Source organism: Martes martes (assembly GCF_963455335.1).
Source record: "Martes martes genome assembly, chromosome: 1".
NCBI lineage: Eukaryota > Metazoa > Chordata > Mammalia > Carnivora > Mustelidae > Martes > Martes martes.
This window is the reverse complement of record NC_137888.1, coordinates 3,068,618-3,081,205: the sequence shown is the minus strand read 5'-3', so window position 1 is coordinate 3,081,205 and position 12,588 is coordinate 3,068,618. Positions and strand designations below refer to the sequence as shown.

The window sequence follows — 12,588 nt, the reverse complement described above, 5'->3', positions numbered from 1 at the left end:
AGACCGGGGCCTTTATGAGCGAGGCAGCTCTAAGCATGCCGGGGCCTCTCTGGGGACACATGCTCTCACTCCTCTCGGAATGAATGGGATGGTGCTTGTTTCACTTAAAAAAAAAAATCCAGTCCATTTTTTCCAAAGTGGCGGCAACATTTTGCCTTCCCACTCACGGCGTGTGCGCACTCCTCATCTGCACTTGGAACTGTCTGCCCTTTTTATGTGACCCGTTCCGATGGGTGTGTGGTGACACTGCACTGGGTTTGCATCTGTGTTTCCGGGTGACTCGTGATGGGGAAAGCATTTACTAACTGGTCATAAATCTTCCTACGTGATCTGTCACAGTCGTCCAGACTCAATTCCCGTAGGTTAACTAGTGAGCGATCCTCATCGTTCCGACACACCTCGTTACTCAGACGTGTCCTGTGAATCGTTTCTCCCGCCTGACTCACTTGCATTTTCCTGTTAGAACCTTTCAGGGAGGAGAAATACCAGATTCTGCTCAGGCCTGGTTGATCCGTTTTGTTCTTTTATGGTTTTGCTTTGGGTGCCCGATCTCCAAAATCGCAGTTCATCCCCTGCCCGTGGGGTCATCGGCTGTGCATTCTCCTAAAAGTTTTATTTTTCTTTTTTAGCTTGTACATTTCGGTCTGTGATCCATTTCAAGTTGACCTTGGTGTATGGCCTAAGCCAAACGCTGAGGCTTTCCTTTCTAAACTGTGAGGTTAATTTAATTTTGATTTTTATAGGATTGATTTTTTGTAAGGTTCTTTTTTTAAAGATGTTATTTATTTATCTGACAGGGAGAGCGAGGGAGCACAAGTAGGGGGAGCAGCAGAGGGAGAGGGGGAAGCAGGATCCCCGCTGAGCAGGGAGCCTGATGTGGGGCTCGAACCCATGACCTGAGCCAAAGGCAAACGCTTAACCGACTGAGCCACCCAGGCGCCCCAGATTTTTTATAAGATTGTGGAGAACAGAATTCTGAAGCCACCGGTCGGGTGCTGGGTGGGGTGTGACGAGACACTGAGGTGTCTGGGCCTTTTCTCATCTTGAAAGTGACAGTGTTGACACGTGGGCACTGGTCACTTTGAATGTTCTTCAATGCCCGAGTAGCTGTTTTGATAGTAGGTGTTAGAATAAGGTAGGAGTTCTAACTTTTTCTAGGATGAAAATTCCTCTTTAACATAACACTCGAGCCCTTGATGTGGTAAGAAACGTGATTTTTACTTTTACATCGTTATTAAGTAGACCCCGGACTTTATTCGGATCGCGCCTGTTTCTCTCTTGAGGTCCCTTTTCCGCTCCGGCATCCCAGCCACGGTGCAGCCCACCGCGCACTCATCACTGGGTCTTCTGGGTCGACCCTGGTCTCGCAGGGGCTCACACTCCCCTTGTTTGGTCCCAGGGCATCTGTAGAATGTCCCCCAGGCCGGGTTTGTCGGATGTGTTCCTCGTGCTTGGCCCAGGGATGTGGATTTGGGGAAAGAACGGGGGGGTTCAGGACATCCCCTTGACTCCCTGGTCTCTCCACGGGGAGGTTCCAGTCTCCCCCCCCCCCTCTGTTCTTCGGAGGGCAGTGCCCCGTCTAGCCCACCTTCGGGTGGGGGAGAAAAGGACAGACGCTCATTGTTTCCATGAGGACATCCACTCGCTCCAGAACGTTTGTCGGAAGGACAATCCTTTCCCCCCACGAATTGTCATGACATCCTCGTCCAGACTCAGTTGTCCCTGTACGGGTGAGTCTTCTCTGGACTTGCTGTCCTGTCCCGTCAGCCGAGTTCATGTCGGGGCTGCGGCCCCTGACACGCTGTCTTATCACTGTGCATTCACAGTAAGTCGTGAAACCAGCAAATGCGAGTCGTCCGCTTGCTTTCTTCTTTTTCGAAGATGTTTTACTTATTCCAAGTTCCTTTTATTTTATTTCAAGTTCCTTTTATTTTCAAATAAATTTGAGACCCCGTCTGTCAGTCGCCACCAAAAAAATGTCTGCTGGGACTTTGAAGTTGTACTGAATACATAGAACACTTTGAAAAGAATACGAAAGGGGCGCCTGGGGGGCTCAGTGGGTTAAAGCCTCTGCCTTTGGCTCAGGTCATGATCTCAGGGTCCTGGGATCGAGCCCCGCATCGGGCTCTCTGCTCAGCAGGAAGCCTGCTTCCCCCCGCCCCCTCTCTGCCTGCCTCTCTGCCTGCTTGTGATCTCTCTCTGTCAAATAAATAAATAAAATCTTTAAAAAAAAAAAAAGAAAAAAGAATTACGGTGATGATCTATAATGTTGAGTGTTCTGAATGTGGCTTCTCTCGATTTGTCTAGGTTTCTCTTAGTATCTTGCAATATATTATAGTCGTCAGGACAAAGTTCTTGAAGAGATGTTGATAAATTTATCACTGAGGATTTAATCTTTGTAATGCTGTTGTCAATGGATTTTTAGGTCAAGTCCCAGCAGCTTTTAGCTTCTAAAAATATAATGTGCTATGGGGAGGGCTGTGGAGTGGTAAGCCTGGTGATTCACGGACCTGTACCCCTGGGGCAAATAATACATGATGTGTTAATAATAATAATTTTAAAAAATCAAAAACATATGTGTAACAGGCTTTGTGTATTGACTTCGCTCACTTCGCTTAGCAGACCAAGCGCCTTTTTGCAGATTTCTTGTGACTTTCTACATTTCCAAACAGAGAACTGCTTCTTCCTTTTGGATCTGGATGCCTTCCGGTTCTCTTCTTTTCCTTGACTCGTTGCCCTGGCTAGGGTGTCTAGCTGCAAGGGAGGGGTGAGGTGTGAGAATGCAGGTTCTTAACTCCGTCCTCATCTTAGAGAGAATGTGAGTCTTTTCACTACCAGTTATGATGTCGGCTGTCGGTTTTTTTATATAGATTCCCTTTACCAGGTTGAGGGCTTTGCTTTTCTTAATTCCTCCTTGGTTGAGAGTTTTAATCATAAATTCGTGTTGGATTTTGTCAAATACTTTTTCTGCCTCTCTGGAGATGGTCATGCTTTTTACTCCTCTGTTCTGTTAGTGGTGGGTCTGTTGATTGATTTTAAAACATTAACCTTGAATTCCTAGTATAAACTCCATCTGGCCATGGCATAGTATCTTTTTTGTTTTGAATTCAGGTCGCAAATGTTGTGCGGAAGATTTTTGCATCTGTATCAGCAAGAGATCCGGTCTTATATTCTCACAGTATGTTTTTCTGGTTTGGGCTTGACGGTGATGTTGGCCTCAAGGGGTGAGTGGGGACGTGCTCTGCCCCCCTGCCTTCTGGAAGAGGTCATGTAGGGGTGGAACGTGTTTCATAGAATTCACTAGTGAATCCCCCACGCTTGGACTTTCTTTGTGGGAAGGTTTTAAACTATGAACTCAGTGTCCTTAAGAGGGAGGCGTGTCCGGGTTTTCTGTGTACTTGGGATTGACTTTGGGAAGCGGTGCCCATTCTGGCGGAGCTTGGGAAGTCCCTGCCATCCCTTTTCTGTCTGTGGGATTGGAGCGAGACCTGCTCTTTCTTTCGGGATCCTGGAAATGTATATCTTCTCTCTTTTTAGCCAGTGAATCAGTCTGATTTATACATTTTATTGATTTCTTTTTCTAAGGGCCAGCTCCGGGCTTCCTTGGGTTCCTCTGTTGCGGGTCTGGTTCCTATGCCCGTGATTTCTCCTCTTACCCTTCTACCTCCTCCCCCCTACCCATCCCCCACCTAGTTTGCTCCTCTTTTTCTGGCTTCCAACGGTGGATGCTTCAGTCATTAATTTTAGATCTTTCTCTTTTTTACGGGATAATTTGAAGCTAAAGATACCCCTCTCAGTACAACTTAGCTGCATCCCCTGCTTTGCTGTGCTGTGTTTTCATTCTTACGCAGCTCAGAGTGTTTTCTGATTTACCTTGTGCTTGTCATTTAGAAGAGTGTTGCTTAGTTTTCAAACGGTTGTGCATTTTCCAGGTATCTTTCTGTTACTGATTTCTAAGTGAACTCCATCGTGCTCAAAAGTGGAGCCTGTAGGACTCCGATCTTTCCTCATTTATTGAGGGGCATGAGGTATCCTGGTGCCTGCTTCAGAGACACCTGGAAAGGGCACATATGCTGCTGCTATTAGGTGGACTGTTCCATCGGGATCCCTTAGGTCAAGGTGGCCGATAAGTAGCCCAAGTTTCCCGTATCTCTGTTTTTCTATTTCTTCTGTCAATGACTGAAAGACGGGTACAGAACTATCCAAGTCCCTTGCAATGTGGTCACTGCTTTTTCTCAGTTTGTCAGGCTGTGCTTTATGCATTTTCATTTCCTGTTATTGGGTGCTTACTTATTTAAAACTGTTGTGTCGTCCTGATGGGCCAATCCCTTTATCCTTAGGAAAATGTGGCCTTTATCCTTGGTTCTATTCTTTGTTTGAATATCTTCCTTCTCTGCTGTTAATACAGCTGCTGGGGCTCTCTTAGGCTTAGTACTCATGTCATCCTCTTTCCACCCTTTCACTTGGAATATCTCTGTGTCTCTGTATTGGAAGCAGGTTTCTGATTGACACCATGGATCGATTTTGGCAATTTCAGCCTTTCGGTTGGAATTGTTAAGTCATTTACGATAATCATAATCATAGATACAGTTGGGTTAAATCTACTACTCATTTTGTTCATTTCATTCTTTTTTTTTTTTTTTTTTTACTTTTTTCCTCTCTTTTCCTCTATCTTTTAGATCCTGAGCATTTTTTTCTCCACTCTGTCTCTGAGCTGTCCCTCACTTTATTTCTTCTTGGCTGCTCTGGGTTTCACAGACTGTATCATTAACATATCACAAATTCTGTTATGCCGCCTTGATGACACGGGGTCCTGGAGCAGCGTCCTCGCATTTCTCCCCACCAGTGCGCTGTGTCAGACATTTTACTTCTTTGCTGCATATGTTTTAAGCCCCATAATCCGCTGTTGATCATTTTTGGCTTTCCACAGTCAATTATATTTCTTCTGCACTTCTTTGTACAGACCCATATGTGCATTTTTTGCGTATTGTGGATCATCTGGATTTCGTTTTCTCCCATTAAAGAATGTAGCTCTTTCCTGGCAGGCCGTTGAGTTATTTACAAATCAGTGTGATGTCTCTGAGACCCGTTTTGAGGCTTTGCTAGGACAGTGGTAGAGAACTCCTACTCGAGGGATAGTTCAGTCCTATTGCTAAGGTGCGACGCCTCTGGGATCTCCCTTGAATTCCTGGAGATGACTTTGGGGGACATCGGGAGCCCATCATGTGGGACCTTGAGGGCGCATCAAGAGGCTACTGCTCTAATTCTATAGGCAGAGGGGAGTGTGGGACCGCGGGGGTGGTGACGACTGCTCACATTTTGGCATGTTCTGGGGAAGAGCCCAGCTTACTTCCTGACTGAGCAGACATGGGATGTGAAAGAAAGAGGAGTCAGAGAAGCCTCCAGGGTCACCAAAAAGGAACAGGACCTGCCACAAGGGAACCAGCTGAGGGTGTCGTGGCTGCCGGAGAAGGGAGCCCACTTCGGAACGTACTGGAGCAGGGTGCCTGTGGGCACCAGTGTTGAGCTGATGTGTCTGGAGGAGGCTGATCTCCCTCTCCGCGGTGAGTGTGTCATGGGACTGGTGATGGTGATGATGATGGCAGTGTTTGCTGCCAGGGCTTGGCAAACCCTGCCCCGCCCCGCGAGAGGAAGAGAGCTGGCAGGAGGGACCCAGGACGGAGCCCTGAGACCCAGCACTCGGGCACAGGATTCCATGGGAAGCCGGACACTGGCTTCTTGTCACCATCCAGAACAGAGCAGCCAGAAGAATGAAACCTTTGAGGAACAAAGAAGCCGAAGCAGGCTGAGCGTGGGGCAGACCGGACGGGAATGAGCTTCGGGGAGGAAGACGGGGGGACGGGGCAGCTGTGCACGGATATTTACATGATGGTCCCTGGGGAAGAATAAAGAGGGGTTTCTGCGTAACTTTGGGGTCCAGCGTGGACCAGTGGAGGTGGGTTTGTGCTCCTTAAGGGAAAAAACTGAGCAAAAGCTGGAGCCGGTGTGAGTGGCCCTGGCCGTCTGGGGAACCCGGGAGCCAGGTTCTCTGCAGCTGTAAGAAGTGGGTTTCCTCAAAAGCTGTGCCTTCCCCAGCACCACGAACACCGCCGCCCGGCGCAGGTCCAGCCCCGCTCTGTGCGCACTGACGGTCAGGCTAACCCCTCCCTGCCCCGGCTCTGGTGCGTGAGGGCCCCTTCTCTTCCAAGGCACCGGCGTTCCAGGTTTTTCCTTTGGGGACAGACCCCCCTGGCCTGAGTCTTCCTGAGACAAGCAAGGAAACGGAGCTCTGTCTTCCCTTCTGGAACTTTTTCTACCAATGTTAACTCCCACTCTCTGCAGGGAAACGCCCCTCCATCACCCGTGCATCAGCGCCCAGCCCAGCTGCTCCCAGAGCCCTGAGTGTGGCTCAAAGTAGCCGCCGTGTCTGTGATTCCACAGGCCACACTCACAATGGCAGGAAGAAAGTAGCTCAGGAGAGGACGTGGGAGCCTGGGGTGCAGACTTCCATGCAGCGGCTGAGGCCCCCAGCCCTGGGGTCCCTGTCCTTCCTGCTGACCCCACGTTTCAATCAGTGCCCCTAACTCGTCCTCAAAGAGCCGTTCAAGGCAGAAATGCTCAGTCTTGCTGGTCTGTGACTTCGGTGTTTGGAAACAGGGAAGCGAGGAGTATTGTGGAAAATGTGACTTTCCGCAGAAAAGAAGGGTCGAGGTCCTGGCCCGGGCCCCACCCCCGTGGCAAGTGCAGGGATGTGCTGGAGATCGAGGACGCCCGCGGCGGAGAAGGATCGCGGAACGGGAAGCGTGACGTCCCCCGTACACGGGGAGCTTCTGTGTCTACCAAACACCTTGTCAGAAAGACACGCTCTTTGCCTCGGCACGGGAGACAGCCACGTGGACAGACTGGTTCCCTCTTTTACGGGTAAAATAAATAGGAACCGCTAAGACCGCGGGATGGAACTTAACGCATCTTCCCGGCAGAGGGGAGCTGGGTCGTTCGAACAGCCTTGAGCTGCCCGTCGCTTCTGCTGGATCTGAGCGGCTCAAGGCCAAACAGGGCGTTTTCCAAATTATCAGATGCGTTATTTCAGTGTCCAGCCCGTTCCCGTGCGTGTGCCCGCCGGGGCGTCCTCTGCCTGCAGGAGCCGATGGAGGAGAGCATGGGAGGCACGGCGGCACCCTCGATCCACCGCCGTGATCAGAGCTGGAGGGGAAGCAGAGGCCTTAGAGCCCAGGCTGGGCCTCACCTGGGCTGAGCCTCCCCGAGCGTGGGGCGGTTGGGGGGGGGGGTGCGGTGTGCAAGGATCTGTCTGGGGCTGGTCTGCGTCAGGGATCATTTCTCTATTGACACAAGCGACACAAGGCCGCCTCACTTGGTGCTTTCACCGGGAGGCCCTGCGGAGGCTGCCGCTGAGCCTGCCTCTTGTTTCTGTCGCCCTGGGCAGAGATCATGGGTGACTCAACGCCTTTTCCTGCTTCAACAGCTTCATCGTCCTTGTTCCCAAGGACAGAAAACGAAAGCGCGCCGAAGGACACAGCAGGAGCCATCACGGGGAGAGATGACACGTGGCTGATCGGGAGTGACAGGGTGCCTGGCTGCACCTTGAACGTTGCCCAGAATTCCAGCGGGCCACAGGCATCCCCGTCCGTGGGGCACTGCCTGCCCTGTTCCCACAGGAAGGCTCAGAGCTCCAGGGCTGGGCCCCCATCTCGAGGCTCGGGGAGGCCAGACCAGAAGGGCCCGTCTGGATCCGGCCACGGGCGCCTGTCTGCTCGGGTCTCAGAGAAAGCGAGCCCCCCAGACCGGCTCTCCACCGCTTACGGAACAGGAGTCACGGTGAATGCCCGGGACTCGCCCTGGCTGACCGGCGGCTCAGTACGGTGCCGACACCACGGGACACCGAAGGCGAAGGGGCTTCCGGGCACTGAGCTGTTCCAGCAGGAGCGGACCGCGGTGGAGAAGGCCCCCACCGCCCAAACCCTGGTGCTCTTACTATAAAACACGCGCGGGACAGTGAAGACCCCGCCACTGGGAAAGGACGTAAAACACCCGCTGATCAGTTTCGGGTTGGTTTTGTGTCTTCTCAGTGAGCTACAGTTCACAAACACAAAATGCTCCGTTTTAAGGGGACGGTTCCAGGTTTTTAGTAACAGTCACTTCCTTGTGCAACCACCACCACCGTCTAACCCCAGAGCATTCTGTCGCCCGTACCTATCGGCATTCAGTCCCCTTGCCTGCGCGCCCTGGTCCCTGGCAACCACCGTCGCCGTGGAGATGCCCGTCTGGAGGCCCTCTTGTGCATCTGGCCTCCTGCGCCGGGAGCACAGCGTGTACGGGGCTGCTCGGTATTGTGGCCTGTGTCAGCAGTCATTCCTGCTCGCAGGCGAACGCGTCCCGGCGCGGAGACGAGCCACCTTCTGCGTAAGCACGCACCCGCTGATGGCGTTCGGGTGGCTTCCCCTCTGGGCTGCTGTGATGATGCCGCAGGCACGTGGGCGTGCACAGTTTCGTGTGATACGTATCGAAGTATTTTGAGACCTACTGGGTCACATAAAACATTAAAACATTTTCAGAGTCCGGCATGTGCTCAGTAGCACAGATCAGAGGCTGCTGGTGCCACTGGCGGGCCAGCCTCCCCCAACCTGAGACCCCCCTCCCCCCACTGCCTGCAGACCTCCCCTCCCTGGTGCAAGGCCACGGGACATGTTGAGGGCTCACCGCCTGGGAACAGCCCCTCCGAGAGAGAGAGAGAACCCAGGGACAAACACACCGTGTCCTTGCAGGTGCCGGACAGGTCTCTGAGGTCACTGACACATCATTGCTCTGGGCCCCCCCAACCCGATGAGCTGCAGGTGTACCCCGCCCCCCACGATAGCCCCACACCGGCCCACCCTCGGCCGGCTCTCTTCCCTTGCTCGCCTCTGTCCTGCACACTCCGGGGCTCTCCCGGGGTCCCTGCTGCACGCACCTCCCCGTCTTTGGGAGAGCTGCCCCCAGTCACTTGCCGGTTGGGTGACACGGCCTCGGGACACCTTCCCACCACACCGCCCATCCATTTCCCTGCAGAGCCGGAAGTGGAAAGCACACCCCACAGGGTTCTTGCAAAGACAGATGAGGCAGTTTGTGCCAAATGCTTGGCCCGGCGCCTGCCCCTTGGTACGTGCTCAGTAAACTGTAGCTGTCGCTGGGAATGACCCAGAGCGCGGCTTTGAGCAGCTGAGGTCTCGCCGCCCTGGCCCCGCTGACCACCAGCAGGACAGGAACGCCCCGAAGGTCGACGGCCACACGGGGTGCTGGCTCTCGTCCCTCGCCAGCCAAGTGCGTGCTTGGAATGTGAGCATCAATGCGTTGCTTACACGAGATAATAATGCTCGTTAATAATGTTTTCTATTCTTAGTGCCGCCTCATTGCCAGGAATGGTATAATCAGCCTCCATCATCCTGACTTGCACGATTTTTGAAACAGGGATGCGGTGGGCCGTGAAAATGAGCCCTTCTCCTGGGTTGCCTCTGAGGGGCTCACCGCATTCCTGCCGTCTTGTCTTTATGGGATGGCGAGTCCTGCCCCCTTTGGGGTGGTCCCGCCAGCAAGGGCCACAGCACCTTGCTGCCGCGGGCAGACACGTGGGTGGCACACAGTCTTCTGAGGCCTAGGGAGTCTGTGTCCTGACCACAGAATTTGGTGACACGGGAATGGTGGCGCCGGAACATTTCTTCAAGGATGTCAGCGGAGGGCGGCCGCTCACGCCGCTGTCTGCCTCTGGACACCCCGGGAGGGCCCTGCGGAGCCACATATGCCCATGACCCATGCAGCTGCGGGACCCACACAGACCCGAAGCTCCCGGTTTGAACACTCACACGCGTGTCACCTCCTTCCCATCACAATGAAGAGCAGCTTTGTCACCGGGAAAAGTGCCCCGGCCCTCCTTCCGAGCCTGTCCCCACACGCCCCAAGAAGCCACAGCTCTGCTTGCGTGAGCAGGGCCCGCTTTGTCCTGTCCCGGATCTCCCCGCCAGTGCAGGCCCCCCTAGGGACGGTCTCAGCCTGGATCCCGTGAGCAGCGTGTTTTCAGGACGCGTGCCCGTAGCTTACTCACGTCCACGCTGCTGAGCAGAATTCCAGCGCACGGGCGGGCACTGCTGGCTCACCACGTGTCCTGCTGGGCGACCTTGGGGAGTCTCCTGTGCCAGCCCCGGTAAACGTCGTACGGATCTTCCCGTGGCCGTACCTGTGGTTATCTCGGGTCATAACCCAGGAGTGATGTCGCTGGTTCATAGGGTAAACGGATGCTTCCCTTTAAAAGAGGCCGCCCGCTGTGTTCCCGCGCCTCTGTGTGGTTTACCCTCCTCCCGGCTGTGCGGGGGCGACCGGGGGCCCTACACACAGCCCAACCCGACTGTCGCAGGCTTTCAAATTTTAGACACCAAGTAGATAGGTCTTTCCTTATGGTCTTATTTTAATCTGTATTTCCTTATGGTCTTAATTTATATTTCTCAGGTGACGTAATGATGGTTGAGCTCGTTTTTAGGTGCTTACTTGCTCTCTGAGTATCTCCTTTTGTGAAGTGTCTGTTCTCTGTGTTTTGCTCATTTTGTAAATGGGCTTGTTCTGGTTTTTTTTTGTTTTTTTTTTTTTCTTAATCACTGGTTTGTAGGAAATTCCATATACTCTGGATATAATTCATCTGCTAGATATATGTATGGCAAAGATCTTTTCGCATTTCGTGGCCCACCTTTTTCATTTCCTTAATGGGGGCATTTGATGAGAAGTTTTTCAGGTGATCGAGTCTGAATTAACAAGTTTTTCTTTTACGTATTGTGTTTTCTGTGTCTTCTCCAAGAACCATTTGTCTACCCCCAGGTGGAAAGATAAGATACATTTTTAGAAGACCAGAAGTCATAGCTGTTATATTCTCATCCACAATCCAATTTAATTTTGTGTGTGCTGTGAGGTAGGGGTCAGCCATCATTTCTTCCACACAGTATTTGATTGTTATAACCCCGTTTGTTAAAAAGACTTCCCTTGCCTTGTCCCACTGAATCATGTAGACACCTTTCTTGAGAATTATTTGTCTATGTGTGGGCTTCCTTGTAGCGTTTCTGTTCTGTCTAGTTGATCTGTGCACCCATCGTGACATCTGTAACACGCTATCTCAATCGCTAGGGCTTAAAATCAGGAAGTTTTCCATATTTGTACTTCTTTCGCCATTATTTTGGCTATAGTAGTCTTTTTCTTTTCCCTATGAATTTCAGAATTTAGAGTCAACACATCAGTTCTCTTTAAAAAGCCTTCTATGACTTCGATTGATTGTGTCCAATTAAGAGATTAATTTGGGAACACAAACATCTTACCTACATGGAGTCTCCCAGCCCACGAACGTGGTACAGCCCTTCCCTTACTCAGGTCTTCCTCAAAGTTCCTCAGTAAAGTTTCATAGCGTTCAAGATAAAGGTCCTGCATATCTTTTGTTACATTTGTTCCTCAGCATTTTCTGTTTTCTGGTGTTACTGTCAAGGGAGTCTGAACTACCCAATTGCCTGCTGCTAGTTTGTAAAAATACAGCAGATGTGTGCTTATTGACATAGTCTCTTCTGACATTGCTTAATTCATTGGGGAGTTTGGGTAGTGATTTTCTGGATTCCTAGGATTTCCCCTCGGGACAATCATTATCTTCTGATCATAAAGACACTTCTGCTTCCAACATTCCAGTCTTTTTGGTTTTTATGTCCTTCGCTTGCCGTGTGGTCCTGGTTGAAACCCCAGTACTGCTAAGTAAAAGTGAGAGCAGGCACCCGACCTTACCCCAGGAGACGCGTTCTCTCTCACGCCGAGTGTGACGTGAGCCACAGCTGTGTTGTACGTGCCCCTTCTCAGGTTGAGGGCGTCTTCTTCCCCTAGCTTGCCCAATGTTCTTTTTTGTCCATTGTTTTTTGACAGAATTCTTTGTTGAATTGCATCAGGTGTTTTTCGTATCTGTTGAGATGGGTCGAGGTGATCTGCTTTTATTCCTGGGTTTCTAGTGGCTTTTATCACAAACCGCTGTTGGGTTTGGTCACATGCTCTTCCTGCGTCTACAGGGATGATCGGATGATTTTTCTCCTCTATTCCGTTCAGATGGGGAGTTGCAATGACTGGTTTTCAAATGTTAAAACAGCTTTGCTTTTCTGGGATAACCCCACTTGGATTCCTAGAAAAATACTTAGGAATGAGTTTTTAAAAGGGCACACAGGACTTCTACCTTGATATAAGATGTATTCTCTTTTATATATTGCTAAGTTTGGTTTCCTAATAATCATTAGGAATTTTTAAGAATCTTTGTGTCCATGTTCAAGTGGGATACTGGTTTGTAACCTTTTTCTTGCAATGTCTTTGTTAGGCTTGTATGCAGAAGTTATGGAATTCGTATCCTTATAAAAGGGACCCCAAAAAGCACCCTCCCCCCTTCTACCACCTGCGGATGCAGCGAGGAGACAGCTGTTCCATAAACCGGGAAGCCGGCCCTCCCCAAACACCAAGTCTGCCAGCGCCTTGCTCTTGGACCTCCAGCTGCTACAGCTGTGAGAAATACATCAACACCTGTTTGCCGTG

At 51.3% G+C, this 12,588-nt stretch overlaps 1 protein-coding gene across 2 annotated transcripts in view; it reads left to right on the top strand.

Annotated features, from left to right (window-relative positions):
- PDE9A (phosphodiesterase 9A) overlaps window positions 1-12,588 on the top strand; it is an 80,897-nt gene that overhangs the window by 26,546 nt on the left and 41,763 nt on the right. The window lies entirely within an intron of this gene.